General features: G+C 34.6%; 1 pseudogene; it reads left to right on the top strand.

Moving 5' to 3' along the window:
• The first annotated feature begins 16,637 nt into the window (after window positions 1–16,637).
• On the top strand, window positions 16,638–17,357 carry LOC133862497 (uncharacterized; annotated as a pseudogene).
• The last annotated feature ends 265 nt before the right edge of the window (window positions 17,358–17,622 follow it).

Raw genomic sequence — 17,622 nt, 5'->3', positions numbered from 1 at the left:
GAGCCACATTGACCACGTCGGAAGTATTCTTACCAACAATGAAATGAGGCATCTTAGAATACTAACCCACCACAACAAGAATAGAGTTATTATCTTGTGGTGTCCTCGACAACCCCAACAAAAAGTCCATGTTCACATTAGTCCATATTTGATCCAGAATAGGAAATGACATATATTATCCCACATTTGTAGGTTTACCCTTGGACACTTAATTGGCAAATTAGACATCACTCCACAAATTTAGCTACCTCCTCCTTCATGATAGGCCAATAAATTGATCTGCCACAAGCTACAATATCTTATCACGTCCCATATGACCTTCATTATGAAGCTCTTGAATAATCTTCAAATGAAGATTGAACACACAATTGTTTTCCTTTGAAAATAAACCCATGATGTATGACATAATCCTCCTGTTGTCTTGTTGCAAAATCACTTACAATGGGACCAAAATACGGGTTAGTAAATAATGATTCTATATATAAATCAAACCCAAGTACCTTAGTCTTCGTAGTAGTCAACAAAGACTCCTTACTGCTAATCGCATCCGCCACCTTGTTTAAAGCACCAGATTTATACTTAATGACAAAAGAGAATTGTCGAATGTATGCCACCCAACCTGCTGTTTGGATGAAAGTTTATTGTGACTGTTAAGATGTTTCGATGCTTCATGATCTAAATATAGAATGAACTCATTGTAAGCCAAGTAAGAACTCCAATGCTTCAAACCTTGAATCACGACGTAGAACTCCACATCATATGTACTATAATTGTTCAAGTCGAAGATCAAGTGAAAGTTACGGATCTCTTCGCTCCCCTTTCTTGACTCAGTCACATGCAATCAAGCTTTTAACTTGTAATTGAGCTTTGAACCACTTAGCTTCTCACCAAAATAGGCCACCAATCTACAACCTTAACTAAAAACCGCTCCAATCCAAACCTTTGAAGCGTAACAATACAAATTAAAAGGCTAAGAAAAATTTGGAAAAGCAAGGACTTGAGTGCAGTCAACTTCTCCGTAATAACATCAAATGCTACAGTCATCTCATACTCAATGAAAATTTTCTTGCTCGCATGCAATACGTGATCGACATCGTGATACTGTTGAAGTTGTGGATGAAATGTCGATAGAATGATACCAACTCATGGAAACTCCGCACCTCATGAACTGTAATAGGTGACAACCATTGCTTGGCATTTGAAACCTTTGATTCATCCATAGAAAGACCATTATTCGACACCACATAACCCAAAAAATATAATTGAAACAGTCATAAACGAACACTACACTTGGCTATGGCAATAAAGAATATATGCATGCACAAAACTTTGAGTACCTGTCACAACTACTTAAGATGTACATCAAGGTCAGCACTAAATTATAAATGGGTGAAAAATTTAGTTCATCACCCTCATGAATGTACTTAAGGCATTAAATAACCCAAATGGAATTACCAACCATTCATACAACCCCTCACGTGTCTTAAATGTCATCTTCCATTTATCAGCAGGTCAAATTCGAATCTGATTATGTAAGATGAAGTGTTTACCCCTAACAACTCATTATCAAATAACAATAGTGGAAAATAATTACACATATCTTCTTCTTTCTTTCTTTTCTTCTTCTTCTTCTTCTTCTTCTCTCTCTCTCTCTCTCTCTCTCTCTCTCTCTCTCTCTTGGTATGAGTATGTTTACATATAACAAATACACAAGTACCATCATCAAACAAAACTTGCCATAACAAATAAATCTCTCAAAGACAGCTAATTTGGCCACTAACTTTTGCACCTCCTTTCCCGACTCTAGCACCAGCTAATCTGTAAAACATTATTATTTTATAAACAAAAAAAATATAAGTTCATTACTTAGTAGGTAAAATCAGAAACGATAAATAGCCCATGCGATGAGCCCATTTCATGTTAATTATGGAAAAGTTCACATTTAAAATATGCATGGAAATACGTTTTTTTCTCCTTTTTTATTTTTATTTTTTTGTGGAGAAAATATGTTTATTAAATCATTAAGCAGCGACACGAATAAAGTTTAGGTATAGCATAAAACAACATATTATCAATGAGACGTTTGTTCTCAGGAAGTCATGCAACGGTTTGAAAGGCATAATTACATGAATAAATTTGAGGAGAAAAGGCGGCATTCGAACAACATCATTTCGCGTTTGAACAAGATTGCAGAATATCGTTTGGGTTAGAATGCATCGATAGCTAGTTCGATTGACGTCATTCGAACGACGCCGCGTGGTGGTTTTTCAGGTGAGCTCAAGGGAGCCTCGATCTCTAAGTCGATCGAAACACATTCGATCAAGAGTAATTATGAGAACCTTGATTTTTGTGTTGTTCGAACTATAACACAAATTGTGATCACATTCAAATGAGCCTTTACCGCGTTCGAACAAGATCATGGGATGGTAGTTTTGTAATATTTTTTTCAAGGTTGCGACTAGGGGTGTAAATCCGGGCCGGTTATAACCGGAACCGGAATCGGATCCGGGCACTAACTGGGCCCGGAAAACCGGTAACCGGGGTACCCGGTCCCAGGTTCTTGATTTCACAAGACCCGGTTATACTTGGGAACCCGGGACCGGGTCTTATACATAATTAAATAAAAAAATTAAAAAAAAAAAGCCCCTTTTGCAGTTTTGCTTCGTCCCTGGCTCCCTACACCATAAAATATTAAAAACTAAAAAACCCTACCTTTCTTTTGTTTCTTTTGTGTAGTCCCTACGCCGCTCCATTCTCCCCGGTTATCTTTCTCTTCCTTCTTTCTTTCATTTATCTTTCTTGTTTTCCTTTGTCCAGCTGAGAAAGAGATCGGGAGTGACAGAGAGATTAAGACAGAGAGGAGATCGGGGAGGGAGATCGTGGACCCAAAAGGCAAAAGTGAGACTCAATCATTCACAGGTCGCCAGTTATCGGAGCAGACGACGTCGTGATGCCGGAGAAGACCCGTGACCCGTCAAACACGAGAGGAACCAAAGTAGACCCGATTCTTCAATGGGTCAAGCCAATCGGCGATGGGTCAACTTCGGTGGAGCAAGGGTATGGGTTGTGACTTCCGGCAATTCATTCCGTGACCCATTCAACACATTTTTTGGTGGATTTTCTGGGTAAATCCTCAAAATAGTAATCCTTGTAAAATAGTTGATTTGATTTATTATTGTTGATTTATTTTTGATAAAATCCCTTGTTTTTGCTTGGAGTGGCCGAGTTCATGTTGGGTGTTGTTGGAATTGTGGTGTTTTGGTTCTCATGGATATGTTAGCCGTGTCTCCCAAACCATTTCCTGAACTAGTTGATCTTCACCACTTCCACCATTTTCTCCACCGTCAGGCTCAAGTCCACACCGTCAGGCGATTGGTTGTTGTCTGAAAAACCGGGTAACCGAGGTACCCGGTTCCGGTTCCAGTTACTGAAATCCAATAACCGGGGACCCCGGTTCCGGTTCCCGGTTTTGGCCAATAACCGGGAACTGGGACCGGATTTACACCCCTAGTTGCGACCCTACTTATATTTAATTCTAATAAGGACAGTTTGGCCACTAGTCTATGTTGTTTTCCTTAGATTTTTATTAAGAAACACTTTTGAAGTGATTTTTTCAAGTCTTCCTGCAATTCCTTGAACCTTCTTGGTTTTGTGGAAAAGTTCTGAGTTTTCTACTTATAGATTTAGCGACCTACTACACCACGCTACATCACTCCTCCACAAGAGATGGATTTGGTAGATGGTTTTGAGACTTCTTAAAAGCCAAGGTGTAGAATAGCTGGTCCAATACATCAAGCCTCACCTCCCACTATTAAAATCGTGCATCTAGTTATGTATCACGTGCATGTTGTCTCATCACTTTCATACACATTGCCAAGAGTTGTATGTCTTCCTCCATGTGCTCCTTTGTGTGCCATGGCATAAAAGTAGCTGGTCTTTGATACCAACTGATGCAACGTGACGTAATGGAAAGCTAAATTTATAAGCACAATAATTCAAAACTTTTTCACAAATCCATGAAAAATTAAGGAAATACATAAAACTAAATAAATATCACTACTTGCGTGTTTCTTATTAAAAAGCTGGAAAATACGTCGATTCTAGCGGTCAAGTCATCCTTAATGAGCTTAAATAGAAGTAGAGCCGTAGGCTTGAAAAGAAAAATTACAAAATAGCCCTTATATAAATTTGTAGCCCTTTGAATATGGTAATAATTACTAAATACATATTTGTATTTCTATATATTGTCGTACTCACAAGATATGGCCAGTTTATAATTATGACTAATCTGCTCCTAAACTGGCATACGTATGTCATATTTGCTTCTAACAATTGGAACAAGCCTAATTATCCTCATCACCCAAAGAAATGATATATATTTTTTGAAAGCATACACCATTTGTGTTCCCAATTTGCTATAAGAGCTTAAAAAGAATTATGGTGTCGAGCCTTTTTTTTTATCGATCAATGATGCAGTAGGAATACACCATGAACTTCATTTCCTTTTGCACTCCTATTTTTACCAATTGCACCCTACCCTAAGAGAATATAGAAACCATAATTGTATTCTTTATCTTACAATTACTGCAAACATTTTAGAGAAATTTAATAATCTTAACTGAACACAGTAGAGGCATTTAACATATATATGATTTTGTATGCTTAGCAATTTAGGTTGTCGTATAGGGTTTGGGTTAGCTCTTTTGACTCGACAACCCGATTAGATCAACTCAAACCCGACACGACACGATTAAGTTAACAGGTCATGTCGACCCGACCCAACCTTTTAATTTTTTAATTTTTTTTTTTTATAAAAAAAAAAAAAAGAAAAGAAAAAAGATTTTGTTTATAATTTTTTTTTTCCTTTTTTCTTTTCTTGGATGCCAAGGAATCATGGCTTTTGTTTTAAGATATTTACTTTTTTTTTAATAGTATTTAAAAAAAAAAAAAAAAAAAAAAAAAAAAAACTACTAAGTCTAGTAACTTCTATTTATAATAAAAAAAAAAAATGGGTTAGCAGGTCAACCCACAAGTTGATGGGTTGACAAGTGACTCGAAAACTAAATGGGTTGTAAACGGGATGTCGGATTAACACGTCAACCCGTTTATAATCGTGTCGGTAAACGGGTCAACCCGTCAACTCGTTTAGCCTAAACACTAACTTAATAATTTTGTATCGGATTATCAAATCGTATTAAAAGCGGTCGACCCTACTATTTTGTTGACGATAAACAACTCTATTTGTGAATCTTTTGTTATATTTTTGTCGGACAATTGATTCCTAACGACTTTACAATAAAAAAGAGTAATAGGAATAAATGGTACGGACCAAATTACATTCATAAAGATATAAAGGTTAGTGCTTTTGTTACTTGTTGGCTTAATGTATTTTACGTTGTTTATAATTTTTTATTATATTAAATAATTAATATTATAAATTATTTAAAATGAACAAGTCAGCAAATATAACATAAACCCAATAAATAAATACAAAAAATAGTATTATTCTTTGTCATATCATTGAACATTACATATTTACATCTCTTTTAAGATCATGCCCCAAATATTAATAATGATGTGATTGTTGAATGACGGATACCTACGACGATTCCTTCTTTCACAACATAATGAAGGCTAGACATTTACTAAGTTTGATAGATTGGGAGCAAATACTTATATCTGAAAAATGTTACCGACAACTATAAATAATAATAATAATAATAATAATAATAATAATAATAAATTAATAGGAACGCTCCCACTCTGATTCTCAAAGTTATAAGTGTTTATTCTTTGATACGATATTAAAAATCAAGATTAAATATCTTGATGATACTTGAGTTTTAAGCGTTTTTAAATTTAGTATTTGAATTTTTATTTGTATTATAGATAATATCTGAGTTAGGAGTAAAAATTTATTTGATACTTCTGTCAGAATTTCTGTTCAAATTTTAACAACCCATCATGTTTCAAATGTTGAGGTTGACATGTGGCATTATATAAAAAAATTAAAAATTAAAAAATTAAAAAAAAAATAAAAGAAAATAAGAAGAAGAGGAGTGGCTCCTTGGCCGCTCTGGAGTTGCAGAACCACCACATGCTAATGGCAAAAATAAAATAAAATAAAATAAAAAAATTATGGGTTTTGGCCCTAGGGGGTGGTTCGGCCACCCCCAAGGGACAAAACTCATCAAAAAAAATTTGAGAGTTTGCCAATGGGGATGGTTCGGCCACCCCCAAGGACCAAAACCCATCATTTTTTTTTTTTTTTTTTGCCATGGGGTGGCCGGGGTGATTTGGCCACCTTAGACCGGCCAAGGGCGTGGCTCAGCCACCCCTTTTCTTTTTCTTCTTCTTTAAAATATATATAGTGCCACATGTCAACTTCAGCGGTAGACACGTGACGAACCGTTAAAATTTAGACGGAAAATCTAACAAAAGTATCAAATGAGTTTTTACCTCTAACTCAGGTACCACCTATGATATAAATGAAAACTTATGTACTAAATTTAAAAACGCTTAAAACTCAGGTACTAATGGGGTATTTAATCCTAAAAATTATTATTAAATTTAAAATTTAATAGTGATATATTTAAAATTAATTTAAGGAAAACTTCACTTAAGAGTATCAAACTATCGGCTTATTTGACTTAAGGGTATTAAACTTCAAAACGTCTCAAATTAGGGTATCCAATTTTTAAAATGTCTCAATAACAAGTACTCCGTTAGGATTTACCGCTAAATCTTGCTAAAATTCTCAAAATACCAGTGTGTTTATTTTAAAAAAAATTATTATAAATTTTTTTAAATATTCAGGTATGGGTATTTTTACAAATTTCGTTAAATTTTGACCAACACCTAAATCCTAACAATTTTTTTTTCCTAAAAAAATGGGTATTTTATAAATTTTAACATGATTTAACAGTAAATTCTAACGGATAATTTACTATTAATTGAAACGTTTTGAAAATTGAATACCTTAATTTGAGACGTTTTGAAGTTCAGTACCCTTAAGTCAAATAGGTCAATAATTCAGTATCCTTAAATGAAATTTTTCTTAAAATTTAATAATAATTTTTAGTGACATATCAAACAGTAGGAACTTAAGAATGTGTAGTAGTTCTCCTTAAATTTATTCCGTAGTTATTGGATATGACACGCCGAACAAAAGCATTCATTTAATAATGTTGTGAATATTATGTCAAGAAACGAGTTAAAAATACCTTAAATTTTGCATCACTTAAGCCTTTAAGATAAATAATAATTTAAACACCGAAACTAGGGTTGGCAATTTTTGACACGACCCGCGAACCCGACACGAACGCGACACGAAAAAACCGGGTTTGGGTTTGTTATAATCGGGTTCGGGTCATAATCGGGTTGACCCGATTATAATCGTGTTTGGCGGGTCAACCCGCCAACACGATTATGACCCGATTGCACGGGTTGACCAGATAACACGATTACCCGCCAATACGATTATAACCCGATTACGCGTGTTGACCCACCAACACGATTATAACCCGATTAAAAAAAAAAAATTGAAGGTAAAAAAAAAATATTGAAGGTTGAAACATGTGAAAACAGTGAAATTGATGCCGTGTCGTGTCGGGTAAACGGGTGACACGTTTTTTTAGTCGGGTTTGTCGGGTCGTGTTCGGGTCACGTGTCACAACCCGATTAATAATCGAGTCGGGTTCGGGTTGACACGTTTATATAATCGGGTCAGTCGGGTTGACCCGACCCCGACCCGTGAACCCGAATTACCAACCCTAACCGAAACGTATGAATTTGGTAATCTCATTAATGATCACATGGAGTTATATATCAACCAAACTCAAGTCAAAGCGTTTGTGCAAGTCCGCTTAATTTGTTCTTGTCATGGAGCTAGTGTTCACACTCACAGTAACAATGACTCTGGGCTGAAAAGGTAACATGATCAGTACGAAAGATTTATCAAATTTGTGAAACTACAAACCTGATGTGATTGATGATAACATCAGATGACTTTTCCATGTTCAGATTAAAACCAGGCTCTTGGCCATGGGTTTATTGCATGTTATCTCTAACCAGAGTTCAGAATATGAGTACTTAATTGAACTGTGGGGCTGCCAAAGTAGTTGGTTCATCATCAATTCTTCATTTCGTTTGCAGGGTACAGGAAGACTTTATTAGAGTTTTACTTTGGAGTCTTTTATTTTCAAATTTGGCCCTAGGTCTGTCCCCCAATCTTTTCTCTCTTTTCTTTTTCTTTTCTATTAAAATAAAATACAAAATCAATCTACATAGTTTACAATTAGATATATATATATAGTATTAAAATAAACTCAAAGGTCTTTGGAGGCCAAAAAAACAAATCACTCGCTACAGTCAAATACTGAACGAATTTCATTAGTGTCACATCAGCACCAATAAAAATGTAACACGTGTCACTCTTAACAAAAAAAATATATATATATAAAACTAAAAAATTAAAGAAATCAAAAACTTAAAGAAATTTTTTTTTTTTAAATTGTTTTTTCTTAAAAGAAAAGAAACAAAGAAAATGAGAAAGTGTGTCACGTGTAGCCATTTTATTGGCGCTAACGGGGTACACTAACGGAATCCATTAAGTATACATTTTACTAAATTTGAATGCGGGGAATGATTTGTTTTATTGACATACCCTAGGAACCTCTACGTTCATTTTGATACAAAAATGAGCTAATTGTAAATCAGGAAAACCATAAGAATTGATTTTGCATTTTCCAAAAAAAAAAAAAATTAAAAATTAAAACGTTAATAAACAACTTTCTTTGCAAAACACTCAAAAAAAAAAACCTCAAAACTCATTTCACTTCTATATCACATCAAATATATATATATATATATATATTTCTTAAAAAATTTAACCATAATTTGACTGACTTTAGGCCAAATACATTATTGAATTACAAAATAACTCCAACTCAAATTAAATATAAAATTAATACTAATAATCTAAATAAAATTAAATAACATAAATAAAAAGATAAAACCACTAATTCTTCATGTCTCATCCGCATAATTACTCTTACTCTTAGGGTCCGTTTGGGTTTGCGATTTCAAAAAGTGCGATTTAAAATAACGATTTTAAAATGTGCGATTTGAAAAAAGTGATTTTTAAAAACGCAGTTAAGCGTTTGGCAAAATCGCAGTTTGGCCTTTAAAATCGCGAATTTACCTTTAAAATTCTACGTTTTTAAAAAAGCACCATCTTATCTGCGATTTGAAAAAGCAGATTTTCTGCGTTTTCAAATCGCAATTTTTAAAAACGCAGTTCCCAAACGATCTATGTTCTGCGATTTGGTTTAAAATCGCACTTATTGTCTACGAAATCGCAATCCCAAACGCACCCTTAATGAAATATGGCACATTGTACAATGACTCTGATTAAGGTACTACTGTAGCAAGAGAAACATTAGCCATTAATTAAGGTACTAATAACTAGCTATATAGGTTGGGCAGATTGTGTCCTAAAGGCTAAAGTTATGTGACGTCGTACTAGCTAAGGTTGGCTTATATGATGAATTAAGAACAAGCCCATCGCCATTCACTATTATTTAAGTAGAGAATTAGCTAGTGACTAGTGTTTAGAGGTTGATGTGGAATTATTTATTGTCTAGCTAGTGCATTATTCTCTATAATTAATATTGTTTATTAATTACGAACTGTAATGCCTGCATGCTCATATAATTCTCTCAAAGATGATCAGCAAAATAATTATGGAATTAAGTGCATTTTGGAGCCTATTAATTGAAGGATTTGGTCTAGAATACATATGACACAAGCGCAATAAGAGTGGTTCTTATTCAAGTTTAGGCTTTGTAATAGCTGTGATTGCAAGGTGGCTTTTTCAGTCAGCAACAGGTCGGCATCTTAAGAAAGGAAAATTTTGATGCATTCATTGTGGTTCTTATTCAAACATTGTGCAATGGGATGCAGACACGTGTCTGTCATGTCTTGTCACAAACTAGATTTTGCTTAAGAGGGACTTGGTCTATTGGTGGCATTGGTGCTTCTAGGGTTAAATGTTACCTAAGTCGGGAAAAGTATACATACTCTCTCAAATTATCATTTTATTGTTATTGTCTCATTTAAATTATTAATTGTGTTAATATTCTTTTAAACTATCAAAAAAACGTCAATACCCACAAAGACCAATAAAAAGATATAAATGACGTGACAACATATTCGTTATGTAACAAAATAAACGCTAGTAAATCTATAAAATTTTAACTATTAAATAAATTATTTTCATTTTGCCTTATCTCTTATAAAGAGACTACCCATTCTATAAATAATTTTTTTTTAAAAAAAACCCAGAAGAAATAGAGACTTATAAATTAAATTAATGAAATAAAAGGCTGCCCCCCCCCCCCCCCCCCCCCCCTCTGGCTCTATCTCTCTCTCTCTCTCTCTCTCTCTCTCTCTCTCTCTCTCTCTCTCTCTCTCTCTCTCATGTTTCTTAGTGGAGAATTCGAAGCAGTCGTAGACAACAAGAATGCATGCAGTCCAAAAGCCCACTATAATATGTATTGTTCCTTCTCTTGCAGTCTTTGTAGGCTGGGCCTTTCAGGGACTTTGGGACAACTCCAAAAGCCCCTCCATTTATTGTTTCTTTTTTTTTCTTCCTTGCATTTTTTTCAACTCTTTTTTTTTAATCTTATTTCATATATATATATATATATTTTCTAATTAAATATGGGAAAAGGGTTACAATGTTGGGTCTTTCCCGCTTATTATCTTAATGGAAGAGAAGATAAGAGATCTTATTTCATATTGTTTCCGTTAAGAACTTGACAGAAAATCTCATAGAATATATGAAGGATTGAAAAATGACTTAAACTCAAGATTATTATTGAAAAAAATTAGAAACTCATGGGGCTTTTTAAAAACAGGTCAAAACCCATAAAAGTAAATTGTATTTTTCATTTTTCTTTGATGAAATTGTGGTTTAACTTAATTAGTTATGTATATTATCTAATATGAGCATCTTGACCTTGCCTACGCAAATTTTGAAGAGTTATTTTGCATGAATTAGAAAATGTATGAGATTGAAATGTTTGGATCGAAATCTAATACTATTCTTGAAAATATGAGATTCTTGTATTTGGTTTATTTCTAGACATTTTATAGGAATTATTTATGTTTTCAAAAACATTCATCTTTATATTTCTCTCTTCAAAATTCCGTTTGATATAAAAGTACGTAAAATTTAAACCATAAATGACAGGAGAGAAAAATTGTATAACATCTTCAGGAATTTACTGAAAATTAATTAGCTCCATAGCCATAATATCTCTAAAAAACTGTGGGTTATTCCTTTCAATTCTAAGATTTTATGACCCAAAAGAATTGTGGGGTTCCATAATTAGAGTACTGGTACGTATAATAATTGGAATATTCTATAGCAACCTATTTGAATTGAGTTGAATGAGTTTTCAATAGGTTGAGCTGCCTAACAGAGACTATCACTATTTCATTTGAACATATAGGTGTTCGACAGCTTATAGAATTTCGTGTGGAAAGTTTGCAGTGACGCGTTGCCCACAAAGGATAAGTTGGCCCGTAGACACATCAATTTGGACCCCCTCTATCCCATTTGCTGCCAGGAAAATGAATCTATTTTCCACATCCTTTGGAAATGCCCCGCGTCAGTTGCAGTATGGCAGGAAGGGAGCAAGCGCATCCAAAAGTTATTTTTAAATGAGGGTGATGGATTGGATTTCTTTTCTTAGCTAAAAGAAAAACTGGGGGAGGACGAGCTCACTCTAGCTCTAACTGTGGCTCGTAGGATCTGGATGAGAAGGAATGATTACATCTTCCAGAATCAGTTTACTCCACCCCTAGTTTTGTATCGTCAAGCTGAGGAATCTACGTACGTACCCTTGGTTTTGCCCATGCTACTATGCCCCCGAATGTTTCTGATGGGGTGGGGGTGTCAGCACTTGGAAGATGGTCCCCTCCTTCTATAGGCTGGTTCAAATGCAACTGGGATGCAGCTCTTCAAAAGGAGGGGAAACGAATGGGGGTGGGTGTGGTGATCAGGGATGCACAAGGTAATGTGGTGGCGGCGCTTGCTAAGACTTCCCTTGTATCACGGATTCGGAAATGGCTGAGGCGTTGGGGGCTTGGGAGGCGGTATCATTGTGCGCGGGAAGGGGTTATTCTCAAGTTGTTCTTGAGGGTGATGCCTTGAATGTGATCAAGGCAATACAGCAGATTCCGCCATGCTGGGCACCTTGGGGACAACTGATTGAAGACACTTGTACGCGACTTCATGATATTACCCAGTTCCAGCTTCAACACATTCGTCGGGAGGCTAACCATGCAGCCCATTCTTTGGCCAAATGGGCAGTGAACCAACGGTGTGATTGTACGTGGGTGGGGGAATGCCCTCCTCAATTATTGGATGTTATTCTTTCTGAGCAAGCATTTTGATCATTAACGAGAATTTCTCTTCCAAAAAAAAAAAAAAAAAGACAATTTATAGAATTGATTGAAAACCAAATCAATTGATTTTAAAATAGAGTTAGTTCAATTTTTTAATTGGTTTTATTTCATTTTGAATTTATCTAAGCCACTCCAATTAGTTTTATTTTTTCATTGGTGTCCAAAACTCCAATTACATTAATATTGTTTTCTATAAATTGTATAATATTAAACATTATATATATATATATATATATATTATTGCTTTACATGTCCATATATATTTGAATATTTCATATGATATAAGTGTAAGATCACTAAGTTACACTGTATTTGACTAAAATATGAATAATAAGATTATCACACAGATGATCATAATCATAGGTCCTTGTAATTTATAAAAGATTGTTTATAGTCATTGATAAGTTTTGAATTATTCGATTCAAGACCCCTTAATTTACATTTGTTATACCTAGTTTGTGTTGTATATATAACATTTTGTTGTAGTTTTGTGTTATGTCTTATTTTTAGGCCTTAGTTGAAATCTAGTTCAAAACACTTGAATTAGACCTGAAAATACATTAAGGGCAATTTAGTCATTTCTAGACTTCAAGGCTGATCCTGAAAAAGATGAAAATCGTCTAAGGCAATTCGATCAATCGATTATTTGTACAATCAATAATTTGATCGATTGGCTTTCAGTCAAACCAACTTCGATCAATAAGGATGCGATCAATCGATTCTTAGAGCATTATAAAATCGATCGACTTCCCGTCTTCTAGAAGGTCCAGATAATTCCAAATCTTTGTGCGATCCAAATCAAAAGTTGAGTTCTATGGACAAAAATGGACGCCGACCAGCTCTGAATACTTGGCTAGAATAAACTCTTGTAGTCCTTTTGTAAATCCAATTTTCTATAAATATGAGGATTAGGATTTAGGTTTAATTATGCATTACTTGGGGTTTCCAATTTTCCAAGGGCATCCTTAGTTAATTTTAGTGTTTTATAATCCATTTGATGCATGTTTTTTGGGCGAAAATCCATAGAGCAACTTTCTTTCATTTCCTTCTTTGTTCTAGCTTAATTTCTTTTCCTTTTCATTTCTTTTGTGTAATCCAAATTGCATAGATTAATATAATTGTTTTTAGTTCATTTTAATCTTGTTTCCTTTACTGTTTTCCTTAGATTTCATGCTTAGATTAGTTTAATCATGTGTAGCTAAAACCCTTTTCTTATGGTTTTGATCAAATCTTTTCCAAAAACCATGAAGTGTTCTTGATGTTCTTGAGTTTTTCTTGAAATGTTTGATGATTGTGTAAGGCTAGAGGATCTCAAAACTCATGATAAAAGGTTTTGTTATCAATATTCTAATCTAATTATTCATGAAAAAAGGATTTGCTTGTTTATGAGTTTTCTTGATTTCTTGAATAAAACCAATGTTCTTGAAAGAGAACGATGTCTTTTGCAATGGTTCTATTTGAAATGATGTGTGTTTACTTATTAGAATCACCTTATAGGGTATGCTAGGGAGCACCGGTCGTTTCATACCTTTAGTAGTGTAAAATATCTTTCCTTTCATAGAATAGATCGGTGTGAAACTAAATACATTATCATTGTGACCTAATTAGGATTTTCATGTATTGTATATGCTTATTAGGATGTTTTATAGAGTAGTAAGCTAGGGAGCATTAATCACCCCACATCTTTGTAGTGTAAACGTTTTTCAATTATAGATTAATCTTTACGTTGAGTTGTTTAATGTGAAACTAGGTGCTTTATTATTACGTTTTAACGAAAGTGTTTTCAAGTCGAGGTCGTCGTAATGGTTGACGCCCATTACGAGCTCATATCATGCATGTTAGGAAGATCCTTATAGACTTTAAGCATTTCATTGGTTTAGGATTGGATGCGATCATTACCCTAAGGCCATCCAGCCTACTATTATCCAGTCCATTATTCACTAATGGCACTATTACACAATGGGTATTACCAAGAGGATAAAGAGAATTCTGCTCCAAAGCATAACAATCCATTGGCAGCCGTTCCCCTACCAAGCACTCTTGATCCATTAGAAGTACTACTCCAACTCACCCCAAGCCACACCTCGTTGCTTCTCGGCGCTTTTAATAAAGACGGGAGCCACCGTACTCACTACCTTCGCGAACGAAAGAGACCTAACTTCCTTTCCCAACATTGTCCCATCGTCTTTGATAAAGGATGAGACTTTTGACAATTCGCCTGAGATGCGGCTCCAGCCCCGCCCATCACAACCTTTGGGAAACAGAACCAACCCTTTCCGGCCACCCACATCGTAGCTTTTGTTTTATGCTCCGTTTGTTTAGGCGTAAAATGATTTCGGCATTTTACGGTGTTTGGTAGGGGCGAAAATAATGGTCAACGAAAATCATTTTTAGTTTGACCGCAAAAGCTTCTTTAAATTTTGAAAAACGATTTACGGTTTTAAAAATCGTAAATCGTTTCCGAAATTAAACTCTTTATCCCTGCACGCAAGTTTTATATCTGATTGTCAGAATTTGGCAATGGTCGGTCATCGAAATCCAGGCGACGCCGGAATCTGACAACATCCGGCCACCGTCGCTGGATGCCGACAAACCAAATTCTGGCTGAAACTAGTCGAAATCCAGCCATGTTCAGAAGCCGGCCAGATCTGGCAAGAATGGCCTAATCTAGCCAAAATGGCCGGGATTCGGCAATAGCGACCGGACATTGCCAGATTCCGGCGGTAGTTGCATTTTCTCCTTTCGTAATTTTTTCGTGCGAGCCAAATGCCGAAAAATATTTTTAGAGAAAATTATTTTTTCTGAAAATGATTTCGTCGAAAATATTTTACGACGGAAACTATTTTACGTCGAAACAAACGAAATCTTAGTGAAAAAAAAAAAAAAAAAAAAAGAAAAAAAAAAAGAAGCCTATCATTCAAACAGTAAAAGCCCCTCTGTTCCTATCACAAGTAAGTTATTGCCACTCTCTCTTTTTATCGTTTCATTTTCATTAATAGAAATCAAATCTTCCAATTTGGCTTCTTTTTCTTCTTTTTTCTTTTTTTCTTTTCTTGTTTTTTTTAAGTTCCAATTTGGCTTTTCATTAAGCATATAAATGGGTTCTTTAGATTTGTGTTTTGGTTGGGTACTTTTGTCTGAGAAAAGGAAAGTTAAACTGAAACATTGTGAAGCTTTGATTTTAGTGTTGTTTGTTGAGTTCGTTGTCAGATAATGAAACCCATTTTGGTGAATAAATAATCGAAGAGTATGACTTGAATGTATGTGGTTTTCTTTTCCCACAGTTTCTTAGAAGCCAAATAGGGTACAATTGAAATTAAATTGTTTTGTTTAACTCTGGGAGTGTTTTGACATTGTTTGGCTACTGAGGAAATAATACTAACTTCGTTTCTTTTTTCCTTTTTTTTTTTTTTTTTTTCTTCTCTTGAAATTTGTATTTTTGTCAGTTTGCTTGCTGAGAAACTAAGGAAAAGAAGAAGAAAAAAGAAATAATTAACTTCTCTTTGTTTGGGCTTCCAATTTAAATTGTAAAATTTCAGGGCCAAGTAAGATGAAAAGCTATATCAATATGCTTGTGGGCTAAGGTTTTTTGTTGATAGGTAAGAATTAAGATGAGCATATTTGCTCGTAGGAAATTGTATGCCCATGGAGACATCCTGAATGAGAATTATGAGGAAAAACTAAAACCTTTTATGAGAATTTTGACTTTCAAAAATGATTATGTTCTTTGATTCTTTTATTAGTTATGATTATATCCATATACCGAGAGAAACCAACCTTGTCAAGGAATTTATTGCTAGCTTTTATATTGATACACATTGGATAAAATGATTGTTCTGTTATAAACTTGATTAAAAGGGATATGTCTCCTTGTAAATTCATTTGAGTAGTTTTTTGATAAAATTATAAAATAATGAACACAAATTTTATTTTATTTTTTTGCCAGGGGTAGCTAATAAATAGAAACAAATAAGTTTACAAATTTTACTTCATTCTCTATTCCTATTGTTGTAAAGTAACCCCAAATAAAGTCTTTGCGTGTTTCTGTGATTTGTTTGGTTGTTAAAAATTTGAATGTTTATATCCAACCATGCATGAAAATAAGGTTCATATTGCTTCTATGTAAGTAACATTCTTTGTTTTGCGATTTTCTTTTGATAGAAATGAGCCGATTACAAGGGCCTTCATCCCTAAAGTATAAACAACCAAAATCAAATTCATCTTCTAGGTCTCTAATGGAACATGAACATATCCCCTATGATCTGATTAAAAGCAAACAAGACATGGCAATCTAGACAAGGGGCATGAAACAGGAAACAAACCTCCCTGACAATGTGGTTACCAAATCCCTGAAGTTGCTTCAAGCTAAGAAACTGATAAAAGAGGTAGTCAACATCCAAAATAAAGGTAGAAAATACTACATAGCGGCGAAGTTTGAACCATCAAAGGAAATCACTGGCGGACTTGGTATGTTGAGGGAAACCTCGATACTGAATTTATAAACTTTCTGAAAAAGCACTGTGTAAAGATCATATATGAGCAGAAGGTTGCTACACTGGAGGGAATTTTGGACACGATTAGGAAGAGTAGAGCCTTCAATGTTGAGTTCATGCCACAACAAATTAAAAGATTGTGAATGCCTTGGTTTTTGCCAATGAGGCAACTGAGGTGGAAAGCAATGGAATGGGAGAGTTTGATTATATTCCTGTTGGGAAAGTTTGTTATAGGTGCACAAGCAATGGAGGCCGTAAGGGGGAACCAAAAATAGGGGCCATGGCTTCCATTCCATGTGGAGTTTGTCCACAAATAAGTTTATGTACAACAGATAGCATAATTTTCCCGCAGACCTGTGTCTACTTCACTAAATGGTTGGACTTCTAATTTGATTCTGTATTCCTGCAAAGTTTCTGATATGGTTTTATAAGGTTTCTTTTTTCCTTTTCTTATCTCTTTTCGTTGGGGGCACGTGTTAGTGCCTCAGCTTTATTTATTTGAGTTTTGTTTTATCGCTTCTTGAATCTCTTTTTTGTTGTTACTGCTTTGGATATACAAAATTGAATAAGCAAATGTTGAGCTCCTAAAGAATGAACTAAATCATTGATGCGTTGTTTTTCCTTTTAAGCACTCTTATTAGTAGAATCCTTGTTG

Source organism: Alnus glutinosa, chromosome 3 (assembly GCF_958979055.1).
Source record: "Alnus glutinosa chromosome 3, dhAlnGlut1.1, whole genome shotgun sequence".
In the NCBI taxonomy this organism is placed as follows: Eukaryota; Viridiplantae; Streptophyta; class Magnoliopsida; order Fagales; family Betulaceae; genus Alnus; species Alnus glutinosa.
Note: the sequence above shows the minus strand (reverse complement) of the source record. Positions and strands in the feature narration are given on the sequence as shown.